The sequence below is a fragment of the Chrysochloris asiatica genome, unplaced genomic scaffold (genome assembly GCF_000296735.1).
Source record: "Chrysochloris asiatica unplaced genomic scaffold, ChrAsi1.0 scaffold00464, whole genome shotgun sequence".
NCBI classification, from domain to species: Eukaryota; Metazoa; Chordata; class Mammalia; order Afrosoricida; family Chrysochloridae; genus Chrysochloris; species Chrysochloris asiatica.
This window is the reverse complement of record NW_006408982.1, coordinates 439182-464152: the sequence shown is the minus strand read 5'-3', so window position 1 is coordinate 464152 and position 24971 is coordinate 439182. Positions and strand designations below refer to the sequence as shown.

At 37.8% G+C, this 24971-nt stretch overlaps 1 pseudogene; it reads left to right on the top strand.

Moving 5' to 3' along the window:
* The window catches only part of LOC102842853, a 95058-nt pseudogene that overhangs the window by 11340 nt on the left and 58747 nt on the right, over positions 1 to 24971 (top strand).

Sequence of the window (24971 nt, the reverse complement as noted above, 5' to 3'; positions counted from 1 at the left end):
AAATGTGAGGGCACAAATTCAGGGAATACACAAACTACAAAACATTTTGAAAACTACACAAACAAAAGTAGACAAAATAGATGAGTGGAACATACTAAAATTAAAAACTTATGTGCATCAAAAGACTTCACCAAAAGAGTAAATGGGAACCCACAGAATGGGAAAAAATATTTTACAATGACACATCAGACAAGGGACGCATTTTGAAAATATATAGTAAACTACAACACCTCTAAAAGAAAAAGACAAATAACCCAATTAAAAAATGGGCACAATACATGAAAGACACTTCACCAAGGAAGAGATCCGGCAGACAACAAACATATGAATAAATGTTCATGATCACTAGCCATTAGAGAGATACAAATAAAAATAAAAATAAGATATTATCTCACACCAGCAATAACAGCAAAGATCTAAAAACAGAGGACAATAAATGTTGGTGGGGATGTGGTGTATTTCTATTCCCAACCTCAGAAGGTTGGGTATAGAAATACCTTATGAGCCAGCAATTCCTCTACTTGTTATTTACCCACAAGAATTATGAGCCAAAGCACAACAAGATATATGCACACCAATGTTCATAACAGCACTATTTACAATAGCAAAAAGTTGGACACAGCCAAAGTGTCCATCAACTGAATAATGGATAAACAAACTGTGGTACAAACACACTATGAAATAATATGCTACTTTGAAAAATAACAAGGAAGCTGCAAGCCACCGCATATCATGGATGAACCTTGAGGACATTATGTTGAGTGAAATTAATCAGTTACAAAAGGAAAAATACTGCATAGGACCACTACTGTAAAAGACTAAGAAAAAGAACCCATACTAAAGGGGGTGGATTCTTTGCTGGCTGCTGGGATGTGGGCGTGGGGTGAGGGGAGGGAGAGGAAGGTGGAGCACAGGGCAGGGAGTAGACACAAGATAGTTTGGGTGCTGGGGAGGGGTCAATATACATGAAGGGAGAGGGGAATGGAAGAACAAACAGATGGGAGAACAATTAGGCAGATTTGCATAGGCTAAGTGGTACAGAGGTAAATAATGAAGTACGCACAACCTTGGAACAACAGGGCTCTGGGATACAAGGATTCAGACATGGTTGGAATGGGGAAAAGGGGGAAATAATGTTAAGATGTTTGGCTGTCTTTTGAATCTTGTTTTTTTTTTTTGCATTATATGATAAAATATACACTTGAGGAGGAGAGAAAGGAATAGCCAGAAATATCACCATAGAAATCTTGTAATTCTGTCTTCTGCCTATAACTGATTGGAATAGCTAAAATGGGACTACAACGTGCCCAGTGAAGGAGGCTTCCTGCAGGGCCTCTGCATTACATAAGACTGTAGGTGGAATCCTGAACAGCATCCTGAATCTTCAGAGGTGGGAAATTTTCACTTGAATGTACAGGCAGACCAGCCTGGAGTGGTTACAACAGAAGATAATTCTTGAAAGAAAGACCTACAGGAAAAATACAAAACAATATAGGCAGACCAACTGTTACCACAAGACCAAGCAAATTGCTTGCCCAGGAGAAATCAAGGCAAGTGGTCAGGTCCCCTCAGAGTAAACCCCCTTCCAAGAATAAGACTCAATGGGAATAAACGCTCTAACTGGTGACCACGTTCATCACCGATAAGGGGAAGTGAGGGAAAAACAGCAATGAAGCTGCACGCTAAGGCCTACAAGGTTAAATAGACTCCTGTGAACACAGGCGGAGACCTGGTTGGCCAGCAGTGTGGCAAGACCTGGGGACTCTTTAGCCCACAATCAGTGACATAGCTACAGAGGACTAAATTGGAGAATGAAGCGTCCAGCTGATAATAAGAGACGGCATATGCACAAGAACACCCACACTTGCAGATAATACCTGCTTCACTGACTGGATGATTAGAGCTCAACTAGAAGAATAAAGAAGAGGAAATAAAAGAGTAATCTGATACAATTTGATGACCTTGGCCTACACCTGTGGATGCAGTAGCTCAAAAGAGCGAGCAAATCTTTACAGCAAGGATCATTCCCACCCCCCTCCATACACAGAATAGACAGGGATGGGCATCTTGGACATTGGATACCCAAAATGGGTGGGCTACAAAGGCAAGAAGTGACTGGCTTACAAGCTTTCAAGAGGGAACCCAGAGTCAGAGGGTGTGGAGTAAAGTAGACTCTCCACTGAGTAGTATTCAGTCTGTCTAGGTGAGGCTAATGAAATGAAATGTGGATAGGTCTCTTGTAATGCAATAGTGAATAATTGTTATCAGGACTGATTGTGAGGGTTGGAAATGTAAAGGTAGATGTTTTGTAGCAAGGAGGGGAGTGATTAACTTTGCAGTCTAGGAGCAGAGGTCCCTGAGATCATCAAGGGAGAAGAGCGGAGAATGGGACCCTACCCAGAGAAGCAGTGAAGCCCGAGATGGAGGCAGAGATGATGACGTGGAGAGATGGAGCAGCTGGGGACTTTAGACCCAGAGAGAGAGCAGAGCTGTGTGCTGACAACCAGGGGACAGGTTTGTAGTGTGTACCCTTTGTTTGGTTGATGATGCTTGGAGGGGATTGTAGCCATGGCAATGAAACTATATACGATAGGATGAATGTAAAAGTAATGTTCTCCCATATAAACTATCACATAACTTACAATAAAACATTAAAAAAAAAAAAAAAGCTCATGAACCTCCATCTAAGTTGCAGCTATTGGTCTCTCCAAGTGCAGAATAAAGAAAAGTGATGAAAATTGAAGTTGCTATGAATAAATTAGCCCAACAGACTAATGAGACATATGGTCATATGTCTCCGGGACTCTGACAATAGAAGAACTAGATGGTGTCCAGTTACCACTTACCAACTGCTCTGAAAGGGTTCATATTGACAGACTGTGTGGAAGAAAACTCAAAATTATTAAAATTATTAAAAGATAAAACACCAGGCTTGCTGATCAGACCGTTTTAAACTTGGTGCTGGTGGTAGTGGTGTTCCATGGAATAGGTTCTGACTCATAGCAACCCTGTATAGGTTTTCCAAGGCTGGAAATCTTTACAGGAGTGGAAAGCCTCATCTATCTGCTGCAGAAAGACCGGTAGATTCAAGCTGTGGACATCGTAGTTAGCAGCCATGGGAGAAATGTGAGGCTCTCTGCTTCCACAAAAATTTTCATCGTCACGATGATTTGGAATGGAGTAAAATGACAAATGGGTTTTCTTTTTGCTGTTGTGTGATTTTGATTTAATTTCTTTGACAATCCTCTCTCCCCCTGAGTGTGTGTGTGTGTGTGTGTATGTGTGTGTGTGTGTGCATCTGTGTGTTTTGAGTCCTTCTGTTCCAGATTTCTAACAACAGGTAGATTGTCTTTTGATTTTGTAGTATAATATCAAGAAGATTTCTTCACTGTTCATTCTTTTTTTCTTATTACTTCTCATCCAAGTTGGTCTCAAGGGATTTGTCTTATCACTTGATGATCTGTTCCATTTAATTGATCCTTCTTTTTTGTCCTTCCAATGTGTTTTCCATTTAAAAATTCTCATATTAATTTTCTGTATTTGTCATTTGGGTTTTTGTATGATTTCCAGTAGCCTATTTATTTTGTTGTTTTGCTCTTGTATTGTTTTCCTGAATTCCTCTAGTGTTTTGTCTGTATGTTCTTTGATTTTATTTGTAGTTTTCTCAATCCCTTGAGAGTCCTTATTTATAAAATTTTGGATTTTCATATCAGGTATTATTTATTCTTCCTTAAACATACTTCCTGCTTTTTTATTTTGTTTATGCTTTTGTCATCTTGTTATTTTTTTATGCTTGACTTGAAGACATCTGCTTTCTGAGATATTTTGGAGTTGTGCTTTTTGTTGATTATGTGTTGGTTTATTTCATCCTGCTTTTTGTTTTGATATATTCTAGTGGATGAGGTGTGTGAGGGTGTGTGTGGTTACTTTGATTGCTAATTTGGTAGCACTGGTGTGTTTCTCCACCTGTCTCCAGGTGGGTAGAATAGTTGATGAGCGAGCGGTCTTGGGTCTCTATTTACTTTTTGTGAAGAGAAACTATCAGCAGGGTCAACATGATCAATCTGTCATTGCTCCAGTGTTGCAATTGGGTGATAGGTGTAACTTGTTTCACTTTAGATTTGTTTTAACTGTATATCTGTCTTAATGGAAAAGTCTTGAAGTTGGATTCTCCTCACCCTTGTATATTGCCTTCTGTGTTCTCAACTGGCAACACTATGTTAGGTCCCTGTTATCTCTCTCCTGAATAGCTGATTTAATTCTGTTTCTTATTTCAATCAGTATTTAATCAAATTTTTGCATTTTTATTCTTAGAGTTACAGGATTATCATGTGTATCTGTTTCATTTGAATTTTCAGGTCTATGTCGTGGAGTGCCTGGGTGGAGCGCATCAACAAGACTCCATCTTCCCTCTTCCGACATCAAATATTTATTTTACAGTAACAATTTTTAGAATATGGTTCAGATTGTTAACATTGTGAATACCTGATACCATTCCAGACCTAGTTAATCAGATTCTCTGAGAGAAGATTCTCTCCTTATTTTAAAATAAGTTCCCAGGAGAATTTTTATGAATAATATAGTTGGAGAACTACTACTACCTACTACCTAGTTCAATTCTTGTCAAGTAATTTATAATCAAATGTTTGTGGATAGTATTTTAATTAAATTTCATATTTTAGATTAAACTTGTGATTCCCCTCCATCTGTGTCCCTCCAAAGGATAATATGGGTAAAGTATTGAATGATACAGAAAGCATCAAAAGAAGATGAAAGGAATACACAGAATCACTATACCAAAAAGAAATGGTTGATATTCATCCATTTCAAGAGGCAGCATATGATCAAGGGCCAATAGTGCCAAAGAAAGAAGTTCAAGGTGAAATGAAGGCATTTGCAAAGAATAATCTGAGAATTGATGGAATACAAAGTCAAATCTTTCAGCACACTGATGCAGTACCAGAAGTTTTCACTCATCATGCAAAGAAATTTGAAGACCTGGCCAACTGATTGGAATAGATATAAGTTTGTGTCCATTCCAGTGAGAGATAACCCAATCCATGAGCATGGTATGTTCTTCAATTTATAAAAATTTCTTTGGTTTCTTGTAGTAGTGTATTATAGTTTTCATTATATAAGCCATTTACATCTTAGTTTATTGAATCCTAGGTATTTTATCCTTTGGGATATTAATATTGACATTCCTGATCTCATTGAATGACTCTTTTAAATTATCTGTGTGTTATTGTCTAGATTGTGTATTTTGTAAACAAGATATTGATGGGTTATATTTTCTATATTCATCCTACCACTCTCTGCCTCTTGACTGGTGAATATGATTCATTTATATTCACTATGATTTTCAATAGATAAGAACTTACTGATGCCATAATATTATAATTTTTGAGTTAAGAGTGTCTTTGTTTTACTTTGTTTTCTGTGTTAAGTTCTTTTTGTGCACAAATTTTCTTTTCCTTTAACTTACTGTTTTTTTTGTTTACTAAATATTTTTTTATTTTTCTTCTTTATTTTGATTTTTGTATGTATTCATTTTCCTAGGGATTACTAGGAAGCTTACCTTTGTCATCCTATATTTAACACAGTTTGTTTCCTTAAAACTAAACAAAATTTTTATGATTTAGGTGATGATTTACATAGAATTTTTTTCACATTCAACAATTCATATCATATAAAATGTTTCGTGATATTGTTTGCAATACTCACTTCCCTCTGTTCTTTCCATTTCCAGTTGTCCTTCTTTGCTATTCCTTCAGAGATTTATCCATGGGTGAATGCTGTCCTTTTTGTCACATATTGTTGATTGTTCTAATACATGCACACATCTCAGGTTTTAGCATTCACGTTATAGGCCTGACTATGCTTGAATAATATTTGAACCACAGGAGTGAGTTCAGTTCCTGATTGAAGGGTAACACATAGTTTAGTCTTGAAGTTCCACCAGTCTCTATCAGACTAACAAGCTATTTAAGATATTGAATTTTGTTCCACAGTTTTTTTCCCACACCCTCCAGGTACTTCTATTGTGATGGTTTCAAACTTGTTAGTTGTTGTAGTTGGACACCAACTATAACAGTTGGTGGAGGTTCAGTAGTTGGAGGTTTAGGTTTGCATTGTTCCTTAGTACTTTAGAATATCTGTTTTCATGTGTCTTTGATTTTATTCACTCTCCTTTGCTCTGCATGGAGAGACACCAATATTTGCATCTTAGATGGCTACTCAAAAGGTTTTAAAATCCCAGTGATTACTCACCAAAGTAGGATAAAAGCCGCTATGTGGACTACGTTATGCCAATGGAATTTGAGTATAATCCTGAGCATCGAGACCCAGTCACTCATTTCCTCAAGGTATTTGGGTTTCTTAATTTTGCGACCTGAATAATCTACTATATTCATGTATATATTTATAGTATACATAAAACATATGTAGAAATATCCTTTGTCAAATATTCATATCTATCTATCTATCTCCATATACATATAGTTATTGTTTTGTTTTATGTTGTTATTAAGTGCTGTCAAGTGGGTTCCAACTCATAGTGATTCTGTATAGGATTTCTGAGGAGCAACTGGTGAGCTTGAACTGCCAATAATACAGTTCAAACAGACCTTGCTGTCCTGCGTCATAATCCTCAGTGCCACGCCAGGACTCATATATATATATGGTTGTTGTTAACTACCAACAAGTTGGTTCCAACTTATAGAGACTCTGTAGAGAGTTTCTGAGGAGCAGCAGGTGGATTTGAAATGTTAACAGCGTGGTTCACAATCCAGTGCTGATCCTCCAACACTTCACCAGGAGTCTATTATTATTCTATCTATATCTAACTGTCTCTCTCTCTCTATGTATACAGAGAGAGAGAGAGAGAGAGAGAGAGAGAGAGAGAGAGACATAATATCATTTGCTTCAACCTACTTGTTCAGCTTGTACATCTATCAATGTATCCACTCGTAAATTATTATTATTATTTCAGGATTATATATGCAATATTGGAGTACTGGAGTGGCACTGTTGGTTAATGTGCTGGACTGCAAAGTCAGTTTGATCTGTGAGGCTGGCGGTTCAAACTGACCAGCTGCTCCTCTGAAACCCTATACAGGATCGCTATGGGTCGAAAAAGACTCAACAGCACTTAACAATAGCAATGACAACAGATGCAATATTATTTACTTTTGTTGTCTTTAGCTATTTTATTCTCCCAATATCCTCCTTTGCCTGGGCTATTTTGTGGTGATCTATACCACTTGTTATATATTGCCTCTTTCTTCACCAAAGTTAAAACAATTCTAACATGAGAGTAAAGTTTTACTAAAGGCAATACAGAAATGGCTGCAAACATACATTGACAGAGAACTTCCAGAGGTACAAGACGGATTCAGAAGACGATGTAGAATGAGGGATATCATTGCTGATGTCCTATGGATCTTGGCTGAAAGCAGAGAATATCAGAAAGATGTTTATCTGTGCTTTATTGACTATGCAAAGTTTTCAGTTGTGTGGATCATGACAAGCTATGGACTACTTTGCAAAGTATGAGTATTTCTGAACACTTAATTGTGCTCATGAGGAATCTGTACATGGACCAAAAGACAGTTGTTCGAACAGAACATGGGAATACTGAATGGTTTAAAATTAAGAAAGGTATGCATCAAGGTTGTATTCTTTCTTTATACATATTCAATCTGTATGCTAAGCAAATACTCCAAGAAGCTGGATTATATGAAGAAAAACATGGCATCAGGATTGGAGGAAGACTCATTAACAACCTGCGATATGCAGATGATGCCACCTAGCTTGCTGAAAGTGAAGAAGATTTAAAATATTTACTGATGAAGATCAAAGACCAGAGCTTTCGGTATGTATTGCATGTCAATGTCAAGAAAACAGCAATCCTCACCACTGGACCAATAAACAGCATTCTTATCAATGGAGAAAAGATTGAAATTGTTAAGGATTTCATTCTTCTTGGATCAACTGTCAACACTCATGGGAGTAGCTGTCAAGAAATCAAATGACATATTGCATTAGGCAAATCTACTGCACAAGACATTTTTAAAGTGTTGAAGAGCAAAGATGTCAGCTTGAAGACTAAGGTACACCTGTCCCAAGCCATGGTATTTTCAATAATTTCATAGGCATATGAAAGGTGGACAATGAATAAGGAAGATCGTAGAAGAATTGATGCTTTCAAGTTATGGTGCTGGAGGAGAATATTGAAAGTGACATGGACTGCCAATAGAACCAAAAGATCTGTATTTAAAAAAGTGCAGACAGAGTGCACTGTGGAAGCCAAGCTGGCCAAACTTTATCTCTCATATTATGTCCTTGAGCCATTTCAAACTTATAATTTCAAACTTATAATGATCATAAGCACAACAGAACAAAATATTTTCCAGTCCTACATTATTAGACAAATCTGCTGCCCAAGAACTTTTTAAAGTGTTGAAGAGCAAAGATGTCAGCTTGAGGGCTAAGGTGGCCTGACCCAAGCCATGGTGTTTTCAATAATCTCATATGCATGTGAAAGCTGGACAGTGAATAAGGAAGACTGTAGAATAATTGACTCCTTTGAATTATGGTGTTGGAGGAGAATAAAAGTGCCATGGGCTGCCAAAAGAACCAATAAGTCTGTTTTGGATGAAGTACAGCCAGAGTGCTCCTTAGAGGCCAAGATGGCCAAAATTCGTCTCTTATACTTTGGGCATATTGTCAGGAAGGAACAGTTGCTGGAGAAGGACATAATGTTTGGTAAGATGGAGGGTGAGAGAAAAAGAGGAAGACCCCCAACGAGATGGATTGGCCAAATGGCAGCATCGATGGACTCAAGTGTGGCAACAGTAGTGAGGTTGGCCCAGGATCAGACAATGTTTCATTCTGCTGTGCTTAAGGTCGCTATAAGTTGGTGCCGACTCAATGACACCTAACAACAACAACAAACATCATCCTCACAATTATTATGTTTGAGCCCATTGTTTCAGCCACTGTGTCAATCTATCTCATTGAAAGTCTTCCACTTTTTGCTGAACCTCCACTTTATCAAGCATGATGTCCTTCCCTAGTGACTGGTCCTTCCTGACAAAATGTCCAAAGTAAAAGGTCTTCTAAGGAGCATTCTCATTGTACTTCTTTCAAGACAGGTTTGTTTGTTCTTCTGGTAGTCCATGGTACTACTAATACTTTTCTGCCAACAACATAATTCAAATACATTGATTCTTCGATGGATCTACTTGCTTATTCACTGTCCGCCTTTCACATGCATATAAAGCAATTGGGTCAGGCAGACTTAGTCCTCAAAATTAATTCTTTGCTTTTAACACATTAACAAATTTTTTGTTACAATTTTTGTTACAAATTTTGTAACAAATTTGCCTAGGACAATAGGTTCTGTGATTTCTTAACTGCTATTAGCATAGAGATGTCTATTTCTTTCTCCAATTCTACTAGAGTTTGATTTATATATTTTGAGTCACAGTAGTACACAGAAATTTGTTTTGGTTGTATCTTCTTGTTCATTTGACCCTTTAATCATTTGATAATGTATGCATTTATATCTTATGCTGTTTTTTGCCTTAAAGTTTATTTTATTAGAGATTAATATTGCCAATCTTACTCTTTTTTATTGTAATTAGATTGATGTAATGTTTTCAACATTTGTTTTTTAAACTATTTTTGTCTTTGTGTGTAAGGTATTTCTCTTATATAAAGCATAATGAAGGATCCTGTTTTCTTATCCATTCTGCTACACTCCATTTTTGACTGGTGCATTTGATCAATTGACATTCAGTGTAAGTATTGATAGATATGCAATGATAGCAGTCATTTTGTTGTTTGTTTATTTGTTTGTTTGTTTGTCTGTGGTGCTGCTGGTTTCTTTGGTCTGCATGATTTCCTGTGCTGAGTATTGTGCTTTTTCTTGTCAATTTATTCAGGTTTTGTTGTTATTGTTGTTTGTTTTTTTTAGTTTTTATCATGAGGTTTACATGGGAGAACAACAGCTTTAAATTCATCCTATCGTATTTCATTTCATAGCAATGATTACAATCCCCTCCATGCATCATCAAATAACCAAAGGCTACACTGCACAGGCCCATCCCCCAACTGCCAGCATAAAGCCCTTCTTCCTCCCTGAGTTGAGTGTCCCCAACCGCTCCATCTGTCCATGTTATTGTCTCTGTCGCCATCACTGGTGTCACTGTCTCTCGGGGTAGGATCCCGCTCTCCATTCTTCTCACTTGATAGTCCCAGGGAACTCCGCTCCTGGGCTGCAAAATAAATCACTCTCCTTCTTTTGTCAAAAAACCTCTACCTCTGTGTTTCCTACCCTCACAGTCAGTCCTGATGGCAATAATTCACTATTGTACCACAAGAGTCTTATCCCCATTTCCTTTCACCAGCCCGGTCCCAACCGATTGGAAATCATTCAGTGGTGATTTTACCTTCCTCCTCCCCATCTGGAACTAGGCTCCCTCTTTAAAGCTTGTAAGCCAGTCACTTCTTGCCTTTGTAGCCCCCATCCCGCCTCAATTTTGGGTAGCCAATGTCTAAGATGCCCATCCCTGTCAATTCTGCATACCGAGGGGGTGGGTGTGATCCTCACTGTAAAGATTTGTTTATTTTTTTGAGCTACTACATCCATAACTATAGGGAAAGTTCATAAAATTGTAGCAGGTTACTCTTTTTCCCCCTGCCTCTTTTTTCGTCTTCTAGTTGAGTTCTGATCATCCAGCCATTGAAGCCAGTTCAAGCCAATACTATCTGCAAGTATGAGTGTTCTTGTTCCTCTCCCTTCGCTTCATGTCAGCTGTATGCTTCACTCTCCGCTCTAGTCCTCTGTGACCATGTCACTTCGTCTGGGTCCAGAAGTCCCCGGGTATTGCCATATTGCTGGTCATCCAGGCACCACCAGGGTTCACAGTCGTCTATTGAATATAGTTGGGCTTAGCTCACAACTGCAATGCTGTCTTTTCCCCCTCTTCCCCTTATCAGTGACCAACATGGTCACCAGCCAGACCACATGCCTATTCAATCTTGGATGGGGGTTTACTCTGAGCTGTCCTGATCGTTTGCCTTGATGGCTCCTGGGTGAACAGCTTACTTGTTCTTGTAGTAATCAATCAGATTGCTGTTATTGCTTGGGATTTTTCCTGCTGGTTCTTTCCTGGAATATCCTCTGTTCTTATAGCCGCTCCAGGTTGGTCTACTCATTCTTTCCAGCAGAAATTTCTTACCTCAGTCAGTTTTGGATGGGGTTCTGGAGCCCACCTATAGTCTTGTGCAATGTAAAGCCTCCACAAGAAGCCTCTTTCACTTGGCAACTTCTAGCCCCCTTTAAGGTATTCCAATCAGTTATACGCTGAATATGGACTTACAAGCTTTCTGCAGTGATGATTCTGTCTATTCCTTTCTCCCCCCCTTAAATATCTATTTTAACATGGTAGGCAAAGGAAGTCAAGATTTAAAAAACAGTCAAGCATCATAACATTATTCCCCTCTTTTACCCTTTCAAATCATGCCTCAGTTCCTGTATCCCAGAGCCCTATTGTTCCAAGGTTGTGCATACATCATCATTTACCTCTTTCCAACTTAGCCCATGCAAACCTACCTAACTTTTCTCCCTTCACAATTGTTCTTCCATTCCCCTCACCCTTCTTGTGTATTGCCCTCCCGCCCCCTCCCTGCACCCAAGATATCCTGTGTCTATTCCCTAACCTGTGCTCTATTTTCCCTTCCCTCCCTCCCCTCCTCTCATTCCATATATCCTTTTGATAAGCAAATATATATAATATTTATCCCCCTGTTAGTGTGGGTTCTTTTTCTTACTCTTTTACAATAATGATCCTATGCAGTATTTCTCCTTTTGTGACTGACTAATTTCCCTCATAAGGAGCTATGGTAGCATAGGGGCTATGAATCGGGCTGCTAATCTCAAGGTCAGCAGTTTGAAACTGCCATCGGTTCCATGGGAGAAAGATGAGGCGTTCTGCTCCTGTAAAGATTTACAGACTCAGAAACCCTGTGCAGGGTGACTATGAGTCAGAACCAACTCCACAGCACTTAACAACAACAAACAACAATGTCCCTCAGCATAATGTCCTCAAGGTTTATCCATGTTATGCAGTGTCTTGCAGCTTCCTTGTTGTACTTCAAGGTAGCACAGTACTCCATTGTGTGTATTACCACAGTTTGTTTATTCATTCTTCAATTGAAAGACACTTAGGCTGTCTCCATCTTTTTGTTATTGTAAATAGTGCTGCTATGAACATTTGTGTACATATATCTACTCGTGTTTTGGCTCGTATTTCTTGTGGTTAAATGCCAAGTAGAGGAATTGCTGGGTCATAAGGTATTTCTATTTCCAACCTTCTACAGAAGCTCCTTATCGCTTTCCAGAGTGGTTGGACCATTTTGGAATCCCACACCAACAATGTAGGAGGGTCCTAGTCTCTCCGTATCCTCGCCAGCATTTTTTTGTCCTCTACTTGGTGTGAGATGATATCTCATTGTTGTTTTGGTTTGCATCTCTCTAATAGAGTCCTAGAGGACCTCTGGAAGTGTAGTGGTTACGAATCGGGCTGTGAACCGAAAGGTCAGCCGTTTGAAACTACCAGCTGCTCCGCGGGAGAAAGATGAGGGGTTCTGCTCCTGTAAAGATTTGCAACTTCAGAAACCCTGTACAGGGTCGCTATGAGTAGGAACTGACTGCACGACACACACTCACCACAACCAATAGAGCCTTGGTGTGGCAATGTGGGCTAATGCTTCAGACTAGAAAGTCGTTCGAACTGCAAGGTCGGTGGTTCAAGCTCATCAGCTCCTCCTTGGAAACCCTATACAAGGTCTCTATGGGCCGGAATCCACTCGACAGCACTTCACAACAACAACAATGGCTAGTGATTGTTTTTGTTGGCTGCCCACATCTCTTCCTTGGTGAAGTGTATGTTCAAGTCCTGTGCCCATTTTTAAATTGGGTTATTTGTTCTTTTCTTGTAGAGTTGTTGTCCTTTCCTATATATTTTAGAAATGAATCCCTTGTCTGATGTGTCATTGCAAAATATTTTTTTCTCATTCTGTGGGTTCCCTTTTTACTTTTTTGGTAAAATCTTTTGATGCACGTAATTTAAAAATTTTTTAGTATGTCCCAATCATCTATTTTGTCTACTTTTGTTTGTATACTTTTCAAAATGTTTGCTAGTCTCTGTATTCCTTGTATTATAGCCCTCAAATTTGGCCCTATTTTTTCATTGATGACATTCATAATTTTAGGATTCACATTTAGGTTTTTAATCCACACTGAGTTGGTTTTTTACAGGGTTTGAAGCAAAGGTCTGGTTTTAATCTTTTGCATACCGCTTTCCAATTCTGCCAGTACAATCTGTTAAAGAGACTATCTTCTCCCCATGTAACATACCTAGGCACTTTGTCAAAAATTATTTGACTGTATATGGATGGGTTAATTTCTGGATTCTCGATTCTGTTCAATTGATAAATGCATCTTTCATTGTACCAGTAGATTTCATTGTGCAGTTGATTTTCAAATCTGGTAGTGAGAGTTTTCCAACCTTGCTTTTCTTCTTGAGCAGTGTTTTGCTTATCCTGGGTCTTCTTTCTTTCCATATAAAGCTTGTAATTGTCTTTTCCATCTCTTTGAAGAATGATGCTGGAATCTGGATTGGGATTGCATTATATGTGTAAATTATTTGAGATAGTATTGACATTTTCACAACGTTGAGTATTACTATCCAGGAACATAGTATCTTCTTCTACTTTTGTAATTCTCTTTTGGTTTCTTGCAGCAGTGCTTTGTAATTTCTTTGTTTCTTTGGTTACGTTTATTCCTTAATATTTCATCCTTGGTGTGACTATTATAAATGTTATTTATTTCCTAATGCCTTTTTCAGCACTGTCATTGTTATTATAGAGGAATCCAACTGATTTTTGTATGTTGATCTTATTGCTGAATCTTCCAACGATATCTAGTAGCTTTTTTACTGAGTCTTTCGAGTTTGCTATGTATAGGATCATATCGTCTGCAAATAGAGTTTTATTTCCTCTTTGCCAATTTTGATGTCTTTAATTTCCCTTCTGTGAAGTATAGCTCTGGCTAATACTCCCAAAAAAATATTGAAAAAGAGTGGTAACAAAAGGCATCCTTGTCTGGTTCCTGCTCGCAGACGGAAGGCTTTCAGTTTCTCTCCATTAAGAGTGATGTAGGCTGTTGGCTTTGGAAATATGCTCTTGATTATGTTGAAGAATTTCCCTTCATTTCCTACTTTGTTGAGTGTTTATATCAGGAATGGATGGTGGATTTTGTCACCTGCCTTTTCTGCTCAATCGATATGATCATGTGTTTGTTTGTTTGTTTGTTTTCCTTTTTCTTGTATATGTGGTGGATAACATTCATTGTTTTTCTAATGTTGAATCTCTTGTTCATTATGTATTATTTTTTGATGTGCTGCTGAATTCTGTTGGCTAGGATTTTGTTGAGAATTTTTGCATCTATGTTCATGAGGGATATTGGTCTGTAGTTTTCTTTCTTAGTGATGTCCTTCCTTGGTTTTGATATGAGGGCTATTGTTGTTTCATAAAAAGTATTAGGAAATTTTCCGTCCTCCTCTATGTTTTGTAATAATTTGAGTAGAATTGGTGACAGCTCTACCATGAATGTTTGGTAGAACTCACCAGTGAAGCCATCTGGACCTAGATTTCTTTTTGTTGGAAGATTTTTGATGACCTGATATATTTATTCTTTTGTTGTGGGTCTGTTCAAGTTTTCTTCTGCACTCTGGGTAAGTTTTGGTAGGTCATGTTTTTCAAAAAATGTATCCACCTTTCTAAGTTTTTGAATTTGTTGGAGTATAACTCTTCATAATATTCTGTTATTATCCTTTTGATTTCATTTGGTTCCATTGTGACATTGCCCGTGTGGTTTCTAATGCGAGTCATTTGTGTCTTCTCCCTCTTTTCTTTTGTTTAAGTTTGCCAGTGGTTTGTCAATTTTATTAATCCTTTCGAAGAACCAGTTTCTTTTCTCATTGGTTTTTTCTATACTTTTTTATGTTTTCCAACTCAATTATTTCTGCTCTTATCTTTATTATTTCCTTTCTTTTGGTTACTGTAGGTTTCCTCTGATGGTCACGTTTTAATGGTTGGAGATATTGTGTTAATGTGTTAATTTTTGTTCTTTCTTCTTTTTGGATGTGTGCATTTATCACAATAAATTTTCCTCTCAACTCCACTTTCCCTGTGTTCCAAAGATTTTGGTATTTTGTGTTTAAATTCTCATTTGTTTCTAGGAACTTTATGAACTCACGTTTAATTTCTTCTCTTACCTAGTCATTTTTCAAAAGGATGTTGTTCAGTTTCCATGTATTCGACTTTATTTCCATAGTTTTCTTCTTGTTGATTTCTAGTTTTATAGCATTTTGGTCTGAAAAGATGCTCTGAAGTAGTTTGATGTTTGTAAATTTATAGAGGCTTGCTTTGTGACCTAACACATGAACAATTCTGGAGAATGTTCCATCTGCACTGCAGAAGAAAGTATATTATGCTGCTGTTGGACTGAATGCTTTGTACACATCTATGAGTTCAAGTTGGTTGTTGATGCTGTTTAGTTCTTCTGTAACGTTGACAAGTTTCTTTCTGGTTGTTCTGTCCATTTTTGGAAAGAGGCATATTAAAATTTCCCACTATAATTGTAGATTTAACTATTTCTTTTTTCAGTTCTAGTAAGGTTTGTTTCATATATCTTGGTGCTTTTTCATTGGGAACATGGATATTTATTATGGTTATGTCGCCTTGTGCAATTGACCCTTTAATCATGAGATAGTGTCCTTCTTTTTCTCTTATGCTGGTTTTTGTCTTAAAGTATACTTTATCAGAAATTAGAATTTACACTCCTGCTTTTTTAGCGCTGCAATTAGCTTGGTATTTTTTTCCCATCCTTTAACTTTTAGTCTGTTTTAGTCTTTGTGTGTAAAGTGTGTCTTTTGCAGGCAGTATATTGAAGGATCTTGTTTTCTTATCCAATCATGCATTGTCTCTTCACTGTTGCATTCAATCCATTGATATTCAATATAACTATCAATAGATATGAATTAATTGCTGCCATTATATTAATTTTTTGGTAGTGCTGTTTGTTCCTTTGTTCTTGCCTTCTTGTGCTGAGTTTGTGTTTTTTGTGCTATTTCTTGTCAGTCTCTTCTTAGTTTTCATGTTTGCTTGTTCTGCTTGGAAGTTCATTTTCATGGTAAGTTGGTAAGTTGTAAAGTATTAAGGGTTACCTTATAGTCTATTAACTTTTCTCTCCATTTAAGAGAATCCATTGTATCCTTCAATCTACCTAACATCATCACCACCTGGATCTCTGTTCCTACATTTATCCCTTCTTTGACATTTATATTATTTTGTTCTTTGGTTGACCTTCCAGGTCTTTAAGTTTGTTGTTATAGGGTTTTGTTTTTTGTTTTTTGTTTTTTGTTTTTCTGTTCTGAACTCTGCTATCTGTTGATTGATTTCCAAGTGTTGTTGCCGTGGCTGTCAATCTCTGGCTCTTGTGTTCTTGTTGGTTTTTAGTACAAAGGACTCCCTTTGGGATGTTTTGAAGTGCTGAATTGGTTTTGACAAATCTCTTAGATTCTGTTTATCCTGGAATGTTTTGATTACACCGTCTTATTTGATTATTAGTTTTGCTGGATAGATGTTTCTTGGTTGGCAGGGGTTTTTTTGTTTTCTTTTCTTTTAGGGTTTTGTATATGTCTCTCCATTGCCTTCTTGCCTGCATGGTTTTGCTGAGAAGTCAGAATGTAATCTGACTTGATTTCCTTTGTAAGTGACACTTCTCTTTTCTCTGGCCAATTTTAGGATTCTCTCCTTGTCTTTGATTTTGGAGAGCTTGATTATTATATGTCTTGGTGACTTTCTTTGGGGGTCTATCATTCCTGTGGTATGTTCAGCTTCTTGAATATTTATCTTTTCATTTTTCAAGATGTTAGGGAAATTTTCTTCCAATATCTCTTCAACTATCTCCTCTTTGTTCTTCTCTGATTCTTCCTATTCCAGAATACCAATAATTTTTAAATTGTTCTTCTTCGTGTTATCCAGCATGAATCTTAGACTCTCTTCAGATTTTTGAAAACTTTTTTTCTGCTTGCTCTTCTATGTTAGTAGTATTGAGAAATTTGTCTTCCAGCTTGCTAGTTCTGGCTTCCATCTCGTTTATTCTGCTCCTTTCTCCTTTCAGTGCATTGTCCATTTCTGATATTTTATTATTAATCATCTGGACCTCTTTGTGCAGGTTTTCAATTGTTTCCAATGTTGTTTGATTTTTCTTGTAGTACTTTCCTGACTTCTTCCTTGTTTTCCTCCATCCCTTTTTGGAGTATTTGAATTTGTTTCCATATCATTTTTCTGAATTCCATCTCAGGCAAATAAAAAATCCACTCTGCCTCTTTTGGGGAGCCATTGTCTGTCTTCAGCTTATATATCCCCATTAAACTTTTCTGGTTTTGGACATGTTTTGAGACCTTTTCTTGTTTTTTGTTGCTCATTTCCAGTGGTCTTTTTTAATGCTTAAATGGATGTTTATTATTGTGTTATTAAGCTTAGTGGGTGTCTCCTCGTGGATATGATCAAGAAATAGGCTTCCCTTTTCACATGTAATGCTTAGCAACTGTTATTGGATTTTTTTTAGCAATGGTGGAATATTATGGGATTTGCTTGTAGCTTGGCTATATGGCCATGATTTCCGACTTTTCTTGGTTAATGTAGGGAGAAAAATCTCCCACCTCCAGGAAAAGTTTGTGATCAAAAGGACCAAGAGCGGAAGCAATATAAAAGCAGAGACAAAACCACCACTTTGAAACAAAAATAAAACTGTGACTGACTGTCCAGTCACCTTGATACACAAGCAGTGTGTGTGCACCATAGAAGCCTCCATCTGGCGGTGGGGGTGTCCACTCTCTCAGGCCCCTCCTCTAGTCACCACCATAGAGTTTCGAAGATAGATATTGAGAAGTTAATGGGGAAAAGATTGCTTAATATTTTTGTCTTTGAAGGTCAGTTAGGTATCTCCGTGTGCACAGCGTAATTCTTGAGATAGTTGTGTCCTTTTATATTGGGGTTTTACAGATTGTTCATATGGTTTGTCTGTCACTCCAGACCATATTTTTTTCTTGCACTATAGGCCCGAGTAAAGGGTTCCACACAAGTTAACTTTAGGGCTGGGATCCACAAACTGATATCATAAAGAGCTGCCAAGCTCTTTATCTCTGTGCTGTGGGAAAAATATGGGTTCTGAATTGGACTTTTTTGAGTGGTGGTGATGCTGAGGGTGCCCACCCACCCAGTTGAAGGGGTGTGGGCTGGGCAAAGAAGGCACGACACAGAATAGGAGGAAAAATTATGTAGAATCCCCAAACTTCCTTTTGCAAAATGTCATTGTGTCTTTTTTTGCTCTGGTTCCCTGTGGCAATCTGGCTGTAGTCTCACACTGTGAACTCTGCCCAGACATGGTGTTTGCAGAGGGAGTCTCATTTTAAATTGTTTCTTAACTCACAGTATTTTCCTTTATATGGTGATGTTTTCATTTGTGCATGCGAGAAACTGCCACCCTGTATCTTATGCTGGATCCAGAGCTCTGGCAGTGTTCCGTGAGCAGAGATTCTCTGGGTTTTCAATCCCTCCCCCATGGACCCTTTCTTACCTGGCTGTCTCTGCTGCCCACCAAAACCGGAAACTCCAATGTCTTCACAGTTTTGATGTTTCCAAAATCTTAATGGATTTTCCTTTTCTTGATATGATATGAATGTGTATTAAGTTTCTTTGAGGTTACCCTGTACTTCGTTAATTTCTTCCCTGTTTAAAACACTCTATTTTATCTTGAAATCTACCTGACTGGCTCACCACCTGCAACACTATAACTATATTCCCCCCTTTCCTTTTATGGTTGTCCTCATCATAGACTGACATCTCAGATTCCCTATTTGCCATCTGGTAGCTTTGTTTTACTCTGGTCATTTTCATATCTGGTCTGTATACTTTGGGGTGAAGCCATGTATGGCAATCTCAAGTTGTTCTTTGCTTTTGTTGCTTCTCAGTCGAAAGAACACCATTTTATATATTTTGGAAAGTTGGCTTGGGTTTTATAAAGCTTTTACATTTCTGTTCATCTGGAAATGTTCTAATTCTGCTGTTATAGTTGATGGACACCTCTGCTGGGTTCAAGATGCTTTGTTGGTAGTTTTTTTTTTTTCATTTTCAGAATTTTGTACATGTCTCTCCATTGCCTTCTTCTTGCCTGTATGGTTTCTGCTGAGAAATAAGAACTTAATCTTATTAGTATTCCTTTGTACATGACATTTCATTTTACCTGAGCTGCTTTCAGGTTTCTTTCCTTGTCTTTGATACTCGAGAGTTTGATTAAAATATGTCTTGGTGATTTTCTTGCAGGGTCTCTCATGCCTGTGGTTCATTAAGCTTCTTGATTGCTTATTTTCCCATCTTCTGTGATGTTAGGGAAATTTTCTTCCAGCATCTCTTTGATGATCTTTTCTGTGGTTTTCTTTGTCTCTTCCTGTTCTGGAATTTCAGTTTACTGTAGGTTATTTCTCTTCATGTTGTCCTGCATGAATTTTAGGCTTTCTTTTTGTTTGTTTGCTTGTTTTTCTTATTATTCTTCTAACCTGTTAGTACTGAGAAATTTATCTTCCACTTCACTAATTCTAGGTTCCAGTGATTCAAATCTACTCCTTTGGCCTTTCAGTGTATTGTCTATTTCTGATAACTTAGTGTTAATCTTCTGGATTTTTGTTTGTACATTTTGTATTGGTTCCAATCTTTTATCTATTTTGTTTGATTTTTCTTGTAACATTTTTTTATTTCTTCCTTGATTTTTCTCAATCTTTCTTTATATAGTTTTGTTATTGTTAAGTGCCATCAAGTCTGTTTTGACCCATAGCAACTCTGTATAAAGTTTCCAAAAAGTGGCTGGTACACATGGACTCCCGACCTTGCAGTTCAAACCAACTTTGAAGTCCAGTGCATTAACCCACAGTGACACACTATGAGTTCTTACATAGGTACTTAAAATGTCATTCTGGAGTTCTGGTGTTGTGCTGTGGGTTAGTATTCTGGACTCAAAAGTCAATTTTTACTGAAAGTTTGGCAGTTTCAGATCACCAGCCATTCCTCAGAAAATCTATGCATGGTGCTATGAGTCAGAACAGACTTGATGGTGCTTAACAAAAATAAAAACAACAAATATAATTCTACTGAATTCTTTTTCAGGTACTCGCAATACCTCTTTCTGTTTTTTCTTTTTTAAAAAAATGTTATATTGTGAATTATGTGATAGTTTACATGGGAGAACATTAGTTTTACATTCATCCTATCGTATATCATTTCATTGCTATGGTTACAATCCCCTCCATGCATCATGCAAGCCTGTCCCCTGGTCACCAGCACAAGACCCCTTTCCCTTTCTGGGTCTAAAGCTATAGCTGCTCCATCTTTCCATGTCATCATCTCTGCCTCTATCCCAGGCATCACTGCTTCTCTGGCTAGGGTCCCTCACTCCGCTCTTCTCCCTTGATGCTCCCTGGTAGATCCACTCCTAGACTACAAAGTTAACCACTCCCCTCCTTGCTACAAAATGTCTATCTTTACATTTCCAACCCTCACAATCAGTCCTGATAACAATTATTCACTATTATATCACAAGAGACCTATCTGCATTTCCTTTCATCAACCCCACCTAGACAGATTGGACACGACTCAGTGGAGATTCTACCTTCCTCCACAACCTCTGGATCTAGGTTCCCTCTTGAAAGTATGTAAGCCAATCACTTCTTGCCTTTGTAGGCCCCAATTTTGGGTAGCCAATGTCCAAGTTGCCCATTCCTGTCTACTTTGTATGGAGGGGGGAGGGGGGATGAGTCTTGCTGTAAAGAATTGTAGGTCAAGTTCATCAAATTGTATCAGATTACTCTTTTTTCATCTTTTTTTTCTTCTAGTTGAGCTCTGATCATCCAATCATTAAAGCCAGTTCAAGTGGATATTTTTTACAAGTGTGGGTGTCCTTATGCATATGCCGTCTCTTCTTATCAACTGGATACTTCACTCTACACTCTAGTCTTCTGTGGCTATGCCACTGACTCTGGACCCAAGAGTCCCCAGGTCTTGCGACACTGCTGGCCAACCAGGTATCCACCCGGCTTCACGTGAGTCTATTGAACGTTGTAGGGCTTAGCTCACATCTCATTGCTCTTTTTCCCTGATTCCCCTTATTGGTGACAAACGTGGTCACCAATCAGAGTGTGTATTCCCACTGAGTCTTAGTCTTGGAAGGGGGTTTGCTCTGAGGGGACCCGACCACTTACCTTGATGTTTCCTGGGCGATCAACTTGATTGTTCTTATAACAATCATTTGCTCTGCCAATATTGTTTTGTATTTTTCCTGTCAGTCTTTCTTTCAAGAAGTTTCTTCTGTTTTTCAAGCAGTTCCAGGCTGGTCTGCCCATCCTTTCAAGTGGAAATTTTCCACCTCTGAAGATTCTGGATACTGTTCAGGATTCCACCTATAGTTTTATATAATGCAGCAGCTCCACAGGAAGCCACCTTCACTGGGCACGTTGTAGACCCATTTTAAGTATTCCAATCTGTTATAGACAGAAGACAGACTTACATGCTTTCTATGATGATATTTCTGGATATTCCTTCCTCTACCCCCACCCCCAGTGTCTATTTTATAATGTAATGCAAAGAAAACCAAGTTTCAAAAGACAAACAAGCATTTTAATATTATTTTCCCCCTTTTCCCCATTCCAACCATGTCTCAATCCCTGTACCCCAGAGCCCAGTTGTTCCAAGGTTGTGCATACATCATTATTTATCTCTGTCACACTTAGCCCATGCAAACCTGCCTTATTGTTCTCCCATCTGTTTTGTTATTCCATTCCCCTCTCCCTTCTTTTATATTGCCCCCAAACTATCCTGTGTCTATTCCCTGTCCTGTTCTCCACCCTCCCCTCCTACCCATCACCCTAACCCCACATCCCAGAAATTAGCAAATAATCCAGACCCCTTTAATATGGGTTCTTTTACTTAGTCTTTTACAGTAGTGGTCCTATGCAGTATTTCTCTTTTTGTAACTGATTAATTTCACTCAACATAATGTCCTCAAATTTCATCAATGTTATCCGGTAACTTCTAGCTTCAAAGAACCATAGTATTCCATTGTGTGTAAGTACCACAATTTGTTTATCCATTCTTCAGTTGATGGGCACTTTGGCTGTCTCCATCTTTTTGCTATTGTAAATAGTGCTGCTATGAACATTGGTGTGCATATAGCTACTCGTGTTATGGCTCGTATTTCTTGTGGGTAAATACCAAGTAGATCAGAAAGTATTTCTATTTCCAACCTTCTGAGGCAGTGCCACATTGCTTTCCAGAGAGGTTGGACCATTTTCCAATCTCACCAGTAATGCAGGAGTGTTCCCTCCTGATAATCTGATTAGCATATGAAACATGAAGTCTCATCCTCCTGGATTCTACAGAGCATTCTGTCTCTATTTCTTTCCATAAAGACAAAATTGTTTTAGAAGCTCATTTTACTTTATTATTCTTCTTCACCACCACAACACAAATGCATCCATTCTTCTATAATCTTTCATGCTCCTTGTGCAGCTTATTCATTGCATACATGGTATGAATGCTGCTAGGTTGTGTTTTAATATTGTACTGGATTCATTTTATTAAAATATTGTTGGGAATTTTTATGTCTGTGTTTATGAAGAATATTGGTCTATAATATTCTTTTTAAGTTGTTTTCGCCTGATTTTAGTGTCAGGGTTATGATTGCTTTATATACTTAATTATTCAGTATTCTGACTTTTTAAATATTTTCTGGAATAATTTGGGTAGAATTGGTATTGTGTCTTCTCTGAATACTTAGTAAAATTCAGCAGAGAAGGTATTGGGTCAGGCCGTTTCAGAAGTTGGTAGTTGTTTTTATACTTTTTTTTTTTTTTTTTTCCAAATGATCTTTTAGCTGTCTTCACTTGTAATGGATCTATTCAAGTTTTCTACGCCATATTGACACCTTTTATGTGGCTACTATGTTTCTAGGAATTTATCAATTTTTTTCTAGCACTTTAAATTTGTAATAGTACAGTTTTTATTTCATGCTCGTTGTTGTTAAGTACTGTTGAATAGGTTTCAACCCATAGCAACCTAGTAAAGTGTTTTTGAGGCTGTCTTTACTAAAGCAGAAAGCCTGATGTTTCTCTAAGACAGTGACTGGCAGGCTCAAAACAACAACCTTGTGGTTAGGATTCTAGTGCTTATCTACAGATTCCAAGTGCTCGCACAACTTTTATAACATTCTGCTACCATCTTTTTTTATTTTTGTAGGTTCAACTTTGTTTTGTTCTTTATCCACATTGTTATTGTGAATTGAGTGATAGTTTACATGAGAGAACATTGGTTTTACACTCATCATTTCATTGGAATGATTACAATCCCCTTCGTGCATCATCATTCAACTGTATTTTCTTCTATGACTTCTCTTCTTGTTTTTGTTTTTTGGGGAGTGGTATGTACACAAAAACATTCAGGAATATAAAATCATTTAAACAACCAAAGGACACATTCTACAAGCCTGCCTACTGCCCAGAAGCACACAGCCTTTCTCTTTCCATGAGTCTACAGTCCCCAACTGCTCTATCTCTCCATGTCATCATCTCTGCCTCCATCTCTGGTGTTGATGCTTCTCTGGATAGGGTCCCACATGCTGTTTGTACTCTTCTCCCTTGATGGTCCTAGGGTCCTCTGTTCCTGGACTGTAATATATTAACTACTTACAGCTTTTGTTACAATATGTATACCTCTACAGTTGTGACAATTGCAATTAGTCATAATAAGAATTATTTACTATGAATCATAAGAATCTTATCCCCATCTCCTTTCACCATACCCGTCTAAACATGATGAAAACTATTCAGTGGGGACTCTATCGTTCCCCACACATTCTTAAACTAAACTCCCCCTTGTGAAACTTCCTAAAAAAGGGAGTCATGGTGTGGCTCTGTGGGTTAATGTGGCAGACGGCAAAGCCATGTGAACTGCAAGATTGGCGGTTCAAGCTCACCAGTCACTCCTCAGAAGCACTATACAGGGTTGCTATGGGTTGGAAACAACTGAATGGCACTTAACAATAAAACAACAAATTGGCTTATGATTGTGAACCTGTCTTCATGTGTTTGTGGCTACCCAAATGTCTTCCTGAGTGAAGTGGCTGTTCAAGTCCTATGTGCAGTTTAATTGGGTTATTTGCCTTTTTCTTGGAGAGTTGTTGTAGTTTCTTATAGATTTTAGAAATTAATGCCTTGTCTGATATGTTGTTGCAAGAGATTTTTTTTTCCATTCTGTGAACTCCCTTTTTATTCTTTTGGTGAAATCTTTTGATGTGCATAAGTTTCTAATTTTAAGACTGTTCCAATCATCTATTTTGTCTTCTTTGGTATCTGTGTGTGCCCTGTATTAGAGCCCTTTAATTTGTCTCTATTATTTCATTGATAACTTTTACAATTCTGGGATACACATTTAGGTATTTAATCTATGTTGAGTTCGTTTTTGAGTATGATGTGAAATGAAGGTCTTATTTCAATCTACATATCCATTTCCAATTCTGCCAACACCATCTGTTGAAGAGATTATCTCCTACATATTCAATGTACTTTGTCCCTTTATCAAAGATCAGTTGGCTTAATGTGGAAGGGTTAATTTTTGGATTTTCTATTCGGTTCCACTGATCTATGTATCTTTCATGGTACCAGTACCAAGCTTTTTGACCACTGTAGACATGTAGTACATTTTGAAATCAGAGAGTGAGAGGTTTCCAACGTTGTCCTTCTTCTTAAGCAGTTTTTTTTTTTTTTTTTTTTTCTTATCCTAGGTCT